The sequence below is a fragment of the Syngnathus typhle genome, linkage group LG21 (genome assembly GCF_033458585.1).
Source record: "Syngnathus typhle isolate RoL2023-S1 ecotype Sweden linkage group LG21, RoL_Styp_1.0, whole genome shotgun sequence".
Taxonomy (NCBI): Eukaryota; Metazoa; Chordata; class Actinopteri; order Syngnathiformes; family Syngnathidae; genus Syngnathus; species Syngnathus typhle.
In genome coordinates this window covers 360,012-372,013 of record NC_083758.1, presented here as the reverse complement: position 1 = coordinate 372,013, position 12,002 = coordinate 360,012, and the positions used below count along the sequence as shown (strand labels likewise).

Sequence of the window (12,002 nt, the reverse complement as noted above, 5' to 3'; positions counted from 1 at the left end):
AGATCTATTTTTATTAAAAGGAAATGGTTGCTAGTGTGACACCGCCTGTTACTTTGGTGAGACCAGCAATGGGGTGGCCCGTTTGGACAAGCCGAAATCAGTTCACTCTTGTTTCTCTTCAGATCGTATAAATCTTTCGCCTTTTACTAAAGATTTCCGTGGGGAGGAACAACAAGAGTATATCTCAATTTTTTGATGCTCTGTGAAAGCGGAGCTTCCTGTACTTGTCAATGGAAAGTAATCAAAATTCCTGCTTTGTTGCCATTAATTCTGCCATAGCTTACAGGTAACATCCACCCATTCAAATATAAAACTATCTAATATGAGCAATAAATAAATATATTTTCTACTAATTATACTATATGTAAGGAACAATAAACGGAGCCATTTAGCCATTAATATATTTATTATTAAAGTTAATTCAGATTTGTGTCGAAGTTGTAAAGATTTAAGCCGTGTAAATGAATACAGCCATAAGTACTTCAGGTTCATAATTCACGTGACGTAATACTTTTTTCTACAAAATTCAATAGATGACTCTCCAAGAGCAAGAATGCCACTGCATTTAAATCGTTTTTTGGGCGGGAAATTACACTTCCGGTATCGATATCGGATCGAATATCGGGTATTTTGGGTAGGAAATACTTGGTATCGGATCGATTCCAAAATCATTGGTATCGCCCATCCCCACTGGACATCATAAACTGGTGGCCAGCCAATCGTAGGGCCGATATGTTTTCTATTTTGTTGTAAAGGATAGAATTCTTCTGCTATTCACATTTAGATAAAGGTCATGAACTTGACTGAATCAAACCCTTTCAACACGTTATTGACTTTCTGCTTTATCCTGTGAGAATGAAGCGAACCGATTCTAATGGCTTCCTGACTTAACTATCCTTTATTTGACAAGCAGAGGGGGGTGCACCGTTCCTGGAAGTACTGCAATACCAGGTCGATGCGTGGAGTGGACGGAGCAAGCCCCTGATTCCATCTCCCAGTTCCAAAAATCAATTTAATATATGGTCCCCGGATAGGGGACGTATCAGATATTAAACTGATAAGAACAGATACTACACTTGATCTTAGCCAAAAGGCCGAGAAGCGATAACCGAAAGTTGGTCTGAGAAAACTACTTAAATAAAGAGACTACCAATTCAAGTTACGGTTTAAATATATTGAGTCATACTAATGCCACGTACCGACCACCGTAACAAACCTCAACTATTAACAGTTTGGAATGATAATGCGTCACCGGGCTGTTTTCAACCTGTGCATCGGTTGCAGATTTTCGTGTGTTCGTGGAGGTTTAGTGTCACGTGGTTCACGTTGACCCAATAGAATAACGATGAACTGAGCTCCTGATGGGAATAGCTTTTAATGACCAACAAAACGAATTGGTCATTGGCCAAAAACAATCGGATCTTTGGATACATTTCGGGACCGAAGGCAAGATAGCTGTTTGACGAACATTTTGACGGGAAAAAAAACACGCAGCAAAAAAACACGCGGCCCACTTCGCCAAACTACTTCCTGTTTCCTGCTGTGGCAATTTACATTAACCCTCGAACGCCACCATCGCAGTGGAGGTGAATCGCATTCCAATCCACGCCAGCATTTCTTAACACTCATTTGAGGAAATTACGATCGTCTTTTGTTTCCCGATTTGTGTTGAATAAAAATCTGAAATTACACATTTGAAAATAACACACGGAAATCGGATCATTTCCATTTCTCTCATACCAAAAGTACACGGACCAAGACATACAACTGTTTATACGTTCAAAACTCACACTCAAAATAGTTGCCCAATCGATAGGTGACGCTGTTTGAAATATCAGGTATCCATAATCCTGTGCGCCAACAATGTTTCAAGGAAAAAACACATTGATGAACACAAAATACTCGTTTAAACTGTCTATTTAGGTTGAGTCCTTCTAAATGTAGTAAATCTATGAACGTCTATTGTTTGTATTAGAAGGAATGGTTGCTGCAATTTCACCGATCGCCTTTTACTAAAGATTTCCGTGGGGAGGAACAATGAGAGTTCATCTCAATTTTTTGATGCTCTGCGAAAGCGGAGCCACCTATACTTGTCAATGGGAAATAGTTAATAGTCCTGCCTTGTAGTTATTAATTCTGCTAAAGTTTACAGACCAAATTGGTTAAGCTTTAGGGACAGCTTTTGGTGACATCCACCCATTCAAATATAAAACTATTGATTATGCATTGAGCAATAAATTAATATATTTTCCACAAATTATACTATATGTAAGTAACAATAATAGGAGCCATTTAGCTATTAAAGTATTAATATAAAAATACCCTCGTAAATACCCATAAACTGATGCTTTGCTTCTCTTTCTACTGCCTCCACGCCTTTGTTCACCTCCTTTTTCTTAGAGTTGCCATCTAGTGGTGGTGGCAGCATAAGAAATGAAGTAAAAACATACCCATCATGCATTGCCTCTTTTCACCTGAGAACCATATGAATTTGTATTTATAGAAAATCTCCAACAGTACCGCAGAAAGATATATATTTCTTTTTCTGAGCAAGTTTAGAAAATGACATTCTCTTAAAAATTTGAGAACAAGGATTGTACTAAAAATTTCTGGCACAATTTCTGATTTAAAGAAAGACATTTTGATCATATTTTTTCGTATATCCTTGCTGCCAGCCGCCATGAACTTGAATCAATGACGTCATTGACCCTCTGCTTTATCCTGTGAGAATGAAGCTAACGGACTGTGATGTAAACTACTCTTGATTTGACCAGTAGAGTAGGGGGTGCAAAAATCAGTTGTATGTCTGGGTCCACGTACCTGTTTGCCAGTTTTTCTTTAAAGTGTAGGTAAATGGAGAACCGGAAATGATCCGTGGGGCTATTCCAGAAAGCAGGTTATATGAAAGTTATAACATATACGTTCGTATCAATAACGGGTCGGGAACGTAGTAATTACATTTTATTTTGCAATTACTAATTTGTTGAATGAAGTTCGGCAAGTAGGTGCACAGTTGCAGAGCACAGCTTGATGCACCATCGCTCAGTATGTGGCGACCATGAAATTTGGCTTCGTGTGAGGGATTTTGTATTGTACAGGAGAATCAGGGGAGAGCGCGAACGCAGTCCCCCACTACCAGAAATTGTGCAGTCGAGATTCCCACATTTGGGGAATTCGCAGGGGTCAGCACAACCGGAGTGCAATGGCTGAGCCTCACCCTGGGTGACCCACCTTCTTGATCATGGTATCTCCCCTGCCAGGTAAGTATGAGTTGTATACGTCGCCGGGGCCGACGTTTTCACCGCGCACACCATCTACAGTCAGAGGCTAATTTGGTACAAAAGTGTGAGCACACATATTCAGTGGATGAGACAGCATTCGTAGAACTGTTAACATAGTATATCGTATTAGAGAGAAGCTGTCTATTAGTATTAGTCATTCAAAACCAAAACATTTTAAATTAAGTAAAAAATAGATTCAGAAACATGACCATCATGCCTTGCTTCTTTTTCTACTGCCTCCACGTCTTTGTTCACCTCCTTTTTCCTAGAGTCGCCATCTAGTGGTGATGCCAGCAACTATAATAAACCGATAAATGAAGTCAAAACATGCCCATCATGCAGTGCCTCTTTTCTCCTGAGAACCCTAAAACGGTATGAATTTGTATTTATTGAAAATCTCCAACATTACCGCAGAAAAATATATATACTTCTTTTTCTGAACGAGTTTTGAAAATGACATTTTCTTAACATTTGGAGAACAAGAATTGTACTAAAAGATCCTGGAACAATGATAGGAAAATCTCAAGCAAAAAAAGACATTTTGACCATATTTTAGAACAGTTACGTAAATTCTTGCTGCCGCCTAAGATGAGCCGTCATGAACTGTCATGTACTGATATTGTACTGTGGGCCTACGTGATGACGTAGTGAAGGAGTGACGTTCAGGGAAATGAATATGCAGACAGAGCGGCAAGTTGATGGCCCTCTGTTTCATGAATAAAAGTGATTAAAGACATCGGTTCGGGTCCTGATTAAATTCAGAGTGCATTACCTAATAAAGATATAAGGTGAGCACACAACATGAACTTGAATCAAATCCGATCAAGACGTCGTTGACTTTCTGCTTCATCCTGTGAGAATGAAGCTAACGGATTGTGATGTAAACTACTTTTTATTTGACCAGTAGAGGGGGGCGCACCGCTCCTGGAGGTACTGCAATACCAGGTCGATGCATAGAGTGGACGGAGCAAGCCCCTATACCATCTCCCTGTTGCGAAAATCCAATTAATACATGGTCCCCGGATAGGGAACGTATCAGATATTAATCTGATAAGAACAGATTCTACACCTGGTCTTAGCCAAAAGGCCGAGAAGCGATGTACTGAAACTGGTCTGAGGAAACCACTTAAATAAAGAGACTGTGGTGTGCAAGGACTGGAGTCGGAGGCGGAGTGATAAATGACGGTGCCAACGGCAGTTGTTTTAATGACATTTATAATTAGCTTCTCTCAACCACGGGCCGACTCTTTTCCCTTCGAGATCCTAACACACACTCCTCAAACAGGAAACTCCCACACGTGTAAAACATCCCACCGGAACTCGGCAACGTGAACTTAGGTTCCGGGTGAATTATGTCAACCCACTACAAGACTACCAATTCAAGTTACGGTTTAAATATATCGACTCATACTAATGCTTCTTTTCCTGCGCATCACGTGATTCCCGTTTCTTTTTGTGGTCAGGTGCGGAAGTCAACGCTGCTGCCATCTAGCGGTGTAACGGCATATACGCTTTAACAAATAATAATCACTCGCAGGGCACACAGAGACGAAAAACCGTCCGCACTCGCACCTACGGGCAATTTGGAGCGCTCAATGGGCCTATCATGCATGTTTGGGGGAAATGGAAGGAAACCAGAGTGGAGAACGTGCACAATGCAAACAAACAGGTCAGGGAGTTGGAACCGAACGCAGCAGAGCAAGCATGGACTCACAACGACACGTTTAGAGTGTAAACGTTTCCATAGAATTGCCAAACACCAAATACTTGTTCGAACTATACATCTTAGTTGAGTGTTAAGGCCTCCTAAATTTAGCAAATATATGAAGATCTATTTTTATTAAAAGGAAATGGTTGCTAGTGTGACACCGCCTGTTACTTTGGTGAGACCAGCAATGGGGTGGCCCGTTTGGACAAGCCGAAATCAGTTCACTCTTGTTTCTCTTCAGATCGTATAAATCTTTCGCCTTTTACTAAAGATTTCCGTGGGGAGGAACAACAAGAGTATATCTCAATTTTTTGATGCTCTGTGAAAGCGGAGCTTCCTGTTGTTAGATAAATTGTATATATATGTTATCATGCGTTCCCTAATGAGTACTTATTAATAAGTTATTGCGCAGAATGCTTGCTGTTTCGCCTTCCAGACGTCCACCAGTCCACAACAAGTCATACGATGCTGTCTGGGGCTTCCTGACCTTCTACACCTCTGGGAATCCAAGAAAGTTGCTGATAGCTCAATCTACTCTGTTGATGTCTGCACATGGCATTCTGTCCTTGCACTCCTTTCCCATGGCGTCCTGTCTGTAACTACTTGTTTCACATAGAATTTTGTCATGACGTCTTGTCTGTGACTACTTGTTTATGTCCTTGCGCTCCTTTATTTTCTCATGACGTCTTGTGAGCACTTGTTTTACATAGCATTTTGTCCTTGCGCTCTTTTTGTTTCTCATGAGACTAGGCCATGCTTTCCCCCCCCCACCTGTTAGGGGCTAGTCTCACATTGTAGGTAGGGCATCCCAAAATAAAAAGAGCGAGGGGTGTGACAGATCTTTAGTGTATTTTGGACTGCTGTAAGTCTGGTTGCACTCCTCGCGAGAAAAGACTCAACATTCTGCCTCACTGGTTTTGTCTGCTGATCCTTTTGCTGATTTTGAACCTGACACCTGTACTTGTCAATGGAAAGTAATCAAAATTCCTGCTTTGTTGCCATTAATTCTGCCATAGCTTACAGGTAACATCCACCCATTCAAATATAAAACTATCTAATATGAGCAATAAATAAATATATTTTCTACTAATTATACTATATGTAAGGAACAATAAACGGAGCCATTTAGCCATTAATATATTTATTATTAAAGTTAATTCAGATTTGTGTCGAAGTTGTAAAGATTTAAGCCGTGTAAATGAATACAGCCATAAGTACTTCAGGTTCATAATTCACGTGACGTAATACTTTTTTCTACAAAATTCAATAGATGACTCTCCAAGAGCAAGAATGCCACTGCATTTAAATCGTTTTTTGGGCGGGAAATTACACTTCCGGTATCGATATCGGATCGAATATCGGGTATTTTGGGTAGGAAATACTTGGTATCGGATCGATTCCAAAATCATTGGTATCGCCCATCCCCACTGGACATCATAAACTGGTGGCCAGCCAATCGTAGGGCCGATATGTTTTCTATTTTGTTGTAAAGGATAGAATTCTTCTGCTATTCACATTTAGATAAAGGTCATGAACTTGACTGAATCAAACCCTTTCAACACGTTATTGACTTTCTGCTTTATCCTGTGAGAATGAAGCGAACCGATTCTAATGGCTTCCTGACTTAACTATCCTTTATTTGACAAGCAGAGGGGGGTGCACCGTTCCTGGAAGTACTGCAATACCAGGTCGATGCGTGGAGTGGACGGAGCAAGCCCCTGATTCCATCTCCCAGTTCTAAAAATCAATTTAATATATGGTCCCCGGATAGGGGACGTATCAGATATTAAACTGATAAGAACAGATACTACACTTGATCTTAGCCAAAAGGCCGAGAAGCGATAACCGAAAGTTGGTCTGAGAAAACTACTTAAATAAAGAGACTACCAATTCAAGTTACGGTTTAAATATATTGAGTCATACTAATGCCACGTACCGACCACCGTAACAAACCTCAACTATTAACAGTTTGGAATGATAATGCGTCACCGGGCTGTTTTCAACCTGTGCATCGGTTGCAGATTTTCGTGTGTTCGTGGAGGTTTAGTGTCACGTGGTTCACGTTGACCCAATAGAATAACGATGAACTGAGCTCCTGATGGGAATAGCTTTTAATGACCAACAAAACGAATTGGTCATTGGCCAAAAACAATCGGATCTTTGGATACATTTCGGGACCGAAGGCAAGATAGCTGTTTGACGAACATTTTGACGGGAAAAAAAACACGCAGCAAAAAAACACGCGGCCCACTTCGCCAAACTACTTCCTGTTTCCTGCTGTGGCAATTTACATTAACCCTCGAACGCCACCATCGCAGTGGAGGTGAATCGCATTCCAATCCACGCCAGCATTTCTTAACACTCATTTGAGGAAATTACGATCGTCTTTTGTTTCCCGATTTGTGTTGAATAAAAATCTGAAATTACACATTTGAAAATAACACACGGAAATCGGATCATTTCCATTTCTCTCATACCAAAAGTACACGGACCAAGACATACAACTGTTTATACGTTCAAAACTCACACTCAAAATAGTTGCCCAATCGATAGGTGACGCTGTTTGAAATATCAGGTATCCATAATCCTGTGCGCCAACAATGTTTCAAGGAAAAAACACATTGATGAACACAAAATACTCGTTTAAACTGTCTATTTAGGTTGAGTCCTTCTAAATGTAGTAAATCTATGAACGTCTATTGTTTGTATTAGAAGGAATGGTTGCTGCAATTTCACCGATCGCCTTTTACTAAAGATTTCCGTGGGGAGGAACAATGAGAGTTCATCTCAATTTTTTGATGCTCTGCGAAAGCGGAGCCACCTATACTTGTCAATGGGAAATAGTTAATAGTCCTGCCTTGTAGTTATTAATTCTGCTAAAGTTTACAGACCAAATTGGTTAAGCTTTAGGGACAGCTTTTGGTGACATCCACCCATTCAAATATAAAACTATTGATTATGCATTGAGCAATAAATTAATATATTTTCCACAAATTATACTATATGTAAGTAACAATAATAGGAGCCATTTAGCTATTAAAGTATTAATATAAAAATACCCTCGTAAATACCCATAAACTGATGCTTTGCTTCTCTTTCTACTGCCTCCACGCCTTTGTTCACCTCCTTTTTCTTAGAGTTGCCATCTAGTGGTGGTGGCAGCATAAGAAATGAAGTAAAAACATACCCATCATGCATTGCCTCTTTTCACCTGAGAACCATATGAATTTGTATTTATAGAAAATCTCCAACAGTACCGCAGAAAGATATATATTTCTTTTTCTGAGCAAGTTTAGAAAATGACATTCTCTTAAAAATTTGAGAACAAGGATTGTACTAAAAATTTCTGGCACAATTTCTGATTTAAAGAAAGACATTTTGATCATATTTTTTCGTATATCCTTGCTGCCAGCCGCCATGAACTTGAATCAATGACGTCATTGACCCTCTGCTTTATCCTGTGAGAATGAAGCTAACGGACTGTGATGTAAACTACTCTTGATTTGACCAGTAGAGTAGGGGGTGCAAAAATCAGTTGTATGTCTGGGTCCACGTACCTGTTGGCCAGTTTTTCTTTAAAGTGTAGGTAAATGGAGAACCGGAAATGATCCGTGGGGCTATTCCAGAAAGCAGGTTATATGAAAGTTATAACATATACGTTCGTATCAATAACGGGTCGGGAACGTAGTAATTACATTTTATTTTGCAATTACTAATTTGTTGAATGAAGTTCGGCAAGTAGGTGCACAGTTGCAGAGCACAGCTTGATGCACCATCGCTCAGTATGTGGCGACCATGAAATTTGGCTTCGTGTGAGGGATTTTGTATTGTACAGGAGAATCAGGGGAGAGCGCGAACGCAGTCCCCCACTGCCAGAAATTGTGCGGTCGAGATTCCCACATTTGGGGAATTCGCAGGGGTCAGCACAACCGGAGTGCAATGGCTGAGCCTCACCCTGAGTGAACCACCTTCTTGATCATGGTATCTCCCCTGCCAGGTAAGTATGAGTTGTATACGTCGCCGGGGCCGACGTTTTCACCGCGCACACCATCTACAGTCAGAGGCTAATTTGGTACAAAAGTGTGAGCACACATATTCAGTGGATGAGACAGCATTCGTAGAACTGTTAACATAGTATATCGTATTAGAGAGAAGCTGTCTATTAGTATTAGTCATTCAAAACCAAAACATTTTAAATTAAGTAAAAAATAGATTCAGAAACATGACCATCATGCCTTGCTTCTTTTTCTACTGCCTCCACGTCTTTGTTCACCTCCTTTTTCCTAGAGTCGCCATCTAGTGGTGATGCCAGCAACTATAATAAACCGATAAATGAAGTCAAAACATGCCCATCATGCAGTGCCTCTTTTCTCCTGAGAACCCTAAAACGGTATGAATTTGTATTTATTGAAAATCTCCAACATTACCGCAGAAAAATATATATACTTCTTTTTCTGAACGAGTTTTGAAAATGACATTTTCTTAACATTTGGAGAACAAGAATTGTACTAAAAGATCCTGGAACAATGATAGGAAAATCTCAAGCAAAAAAAGACATTTTGACCATATTTTAGAACAGTTACGTAAATTCTTGCTGCCGCCTAAGATGAGCCGTCATGAACTGTCATGTACTGATATTGTACTGTGGGCCTACGTGATGACGTAGTGAAGGAGTGACGTTCAGGGAAATGAATATGCAGACAGAGCGGCAAGTTGATGGCCCTCTGTTTCATGAATAAAAGTGATTAAAGACATCGGTTCGGGTCCTGATTAAATTCAGAGTGCATTACCTAATAAAGATATAAGGTGAGCACACAACATGAACTTGAATCAAATCCGATCAAGACGTCGTTGACTTTCTGCTTCATCCTGTGAGAATGAAGCTAACGGATTGTGATGTAAACTACTTTTTATTTGACCAGTAGAGGGGGGCGCACCGCTCCTGGAGGTACTGCAATACCAGGTCGATGCATAGAGTGGACGGAGCAAGCCCCTATACCATCTCCCTGTTGCGAAAATCCAATTAATACATGGTCCCCGGATAGGGAACGTATCAGATATTAATCTGATAAGAACAGATTCTACACCTGGTCTTAGCCAAAAGGCCGAGAAGCGATGTACTGAAACTGGTCTGAGGAAACCACTTAAATAAAGAGACTGTGGTGTGCAAGGACTGGAGTCGGAGGCGGAGTGATAAATGACGGTGCCAACGGCAGTTGTTTTAATGACATTTATAATTAGCTTCTCTCAACCACGGGCCGACTCTTTTCCCTTCGAGATCCTAACACACACTCCTCAAACAGGAAACTCCCACACGTGTAAAACATCCCACCGGAACTCGGCAACGTGAACTTAGGTTCCGGGTGAATTATGTCAACCCACTACAAGACTACCAATTCAAGTTACGGTTTAAATATATCGACTCATACTAATGCTTCTTTTCCTGCGCATCACGTGATTCCCGTTTCTTTTTGTGGTCAGGTGCGGAAGTCAACGCTGCTGCCATCTAGCGGTGTAACGGCATATACGCTTTAACAAATAATAATCACTCGCAGGGCACACAGAGACGAAAAACCGTCCGCACTCGCACCTACGGGCAATTTGGAGCGCTCAATGGGCCTATCATGCATGTTTGGGGGAAATGGAAGGAAACCAGAGTGGAGAACGTGCACAATGCAAACAAACAGGTCAGGGAGTTGGAACCGAACGCAGCAGAGCAAGCATGGACTCACAACGACACGTTTAGAGTGTAAACGTTTCCATAGAATTGCCAAACACCAAATACTTGTTCGAACTATACATCTTAGTTGAGTGTTAAGGCCTCCTAAATTTAGCAAATATATGAAGATCTATTTTTATTAAAAGGAAATGGTTGCTAGTGTGACACCGCCTGTTACTTTGGTGAGACCAGCAATGGGGTGGCCCGTTTGGACAAGCCGAAATCAGTTCACTCTTGTTTCTCTTCAGATCGTATAAATCTTTCGCCTTTTACTAAAGATTTCCGTGGGGAGGAACAACAAGAGTATATCTCAAATTTTTGATGCTCTGTGAAAGCGGAGCTTCCTGTACTTGTCAATGGAAAGTAATCAAAATTCCTGCTTTGTTGCCATTAATTCTGCCATAGCTTACAGGTAACATCCACCCATTCAAATATAAAACTATCTAATATGAGCAATAAATAAATATATTTTCTACTAATTATACTATATGTAAGGAACAATAAACGGAGCCATTTAGCCATTAATATATTTATTATTAAAGTTAATTCAGATTTGTGTCGAAGTTGTAAAGATTTAAGCCGTGTAAATGAATACAGCCATAAGTACTTCAGGTTCATAATTCACGTGACGTAATACTTTTTTCTACAAAATTCAATAGATGACTCTCCAAGAGCAAGAATGCCACTGCATTTAAATCGTTTTTTGGGCGGGAAATTACACTTCCGGTATCGATATCGGATCGAATATCGGGTATTTTGGGTAGGAAATACTTGGTATCGGATCGATTCCAAAATCATTGGTATCGCCCATCCCCACTGGACATCATAAACTGGTGGCCAGCCAATCGTAGGGCCGATATGTTTTCTATTTTGTTGTAAAGGATAGAATTCTTCTGCTATTCACATTTAGATAAAGGTCATGAACTTGACTGAATCAAACCCTTTCAACACGTTTTTGACTTTCTGCTTTATCCTGTGAGAATGAAGCGAACCGATTCTAATGGCTTCCTGACTTAACTATCCTTTATTTGACAAGCAGAGGGGGGTGCACCGTTCCTGGAAGTACTGCAATACCAGGTCGATGCGTGGAGTGGACGGAGCAAGCCCCTGATTCCATCTCCCAGTTCCAAAAATCAATTTAATATATGGTCCCCGGATAGGGGACGTATCAGATATTAAACTGATAAGAACAGATACTACACTTGATCTTAGCCAAAAGGCCGAGAAGCGATAACCGAAAGTTGGTCTGAGAAAACTACTTAAATAAAGAGACTACCAATTCAAGTTACGGTTT

The 12,002-nt window shown here is 40.5% G+C and overlaps 10 non-coding genes across 10 annotated transcripts; 3 read left to right on the top strand and 7 right to left on the bottom strand.

Moving 5' to 3' along the window:
- The first annotated feature begins 102 nt into the window (after positions 1–102).
- On the top strand, positions 103–216 carry LOC133145953 (U5 spliceosomal RNA). The gene has a single exon (XR_009711195.1). It is a non-coding gene; the product is annotated as a U5 spliceosomal RNA (small nuclear RNA).
- Positions 217–914: 698 nt separating this feature from the next.
- LOC133145765 (U2 spliceosomal RNA) lies at positions 915–1,106 on the bottom strand. Its single transcript, XR_009711014.1, has one exon. It is a non-coding gene; the product is annotated as a U2 spliceosomal RNA (small nuclear RNA).
- Positions 1,107–3,104: 1,998 nt separating this feature from the next.
- Positions 3,105–3,268, bottom strand: LOC133146032 (U1 spliceosomal RNA). Its single transcript, XR_009711267.1, has one exon. It is a non-coding gene; the product is annotated as a U1 spliceosomal RNA (small nuclear RNA).
- Positions 3,269–4,189: 921 nt separating this feature from the next.
- Positions 4,190–4,380, bottom strand: LOC133145832 (U2 spliceosomal RNA). The gene has a single exon (XR_009711082.1). It is a non-coding gene; the product is annotated as a U2 spliceosomal RNA (small nuclear RNA).
- Positions 4,381–5,210: 830 nt separating this feature from the next.
- LOC133145952 (U5 spliceosomal RNA) lies at positions 5,211–5,324 on the top strand. Its single transcript, XR_009711194.1, has one exon. It is a non-coding gene; the product is annotated as a U5 spliceosomal RNA (small nuclear RNA).
- Positions 5,325–6,640: 1,316 nt separating this feature from the next.
- Positions 6,641–6,832, bottom strand: LOC133145772 (U2 spliceosomal RNA). The gene has a single exon (XR_009711021.1). It is a non-coding gene; the product is annotated as a U2 spliceosomal RNA (small nuclear RNA).
- A 1,998-nt stretch (positions 6,833–8,830) lies between these two features.
- LOC133146054 (U1 spliceosomal RNA) lies at positions 8,831–8,994 on the bottom strand. The gene has a single exon (XR_009711285.1). It is a non-coding gene; the product is annotated as a U1 spliceosomal RNA (small nuclear RNA).
- Positions 8,995–9,915: 921 nt separating this feature from the next.
- Positions 9,916–10,106, bottom strand: LOC133145830 (U2 spliceosomal RNA). Its single transcript, XR_009711080.1, has one exon. It is a non-coding gene; the product is annotated as a U2 spliceosomal RNA (small nuclear RNA).
- An 830-nt stretch (positions 10,107–10,936) lies between these two features.
- LOC133145981 (U5 spliceosomal RNA) lies at positions 10,937–11,050 on the top strand. The gene has a single exon (XR_009711222.1). It is a non-coding gene; the product is annotated as a U5 spliceosomal RNA (small nuclear RNA).
- A 698-nt stretch (positions 11,051–11,748) lies between these two features.
- On the bottom strand, positions 11,749–11,940 carry LOC133145764 (U2 spliceosomal RNA). The gene has a single exon (XR_009711013.1). It is a non-coding gene; the product is annotated as a U2 spliceosomal RNA (small nuclear RNA).
- Positions 11,941–12,002: the final 62 nt, after the last annotated feature.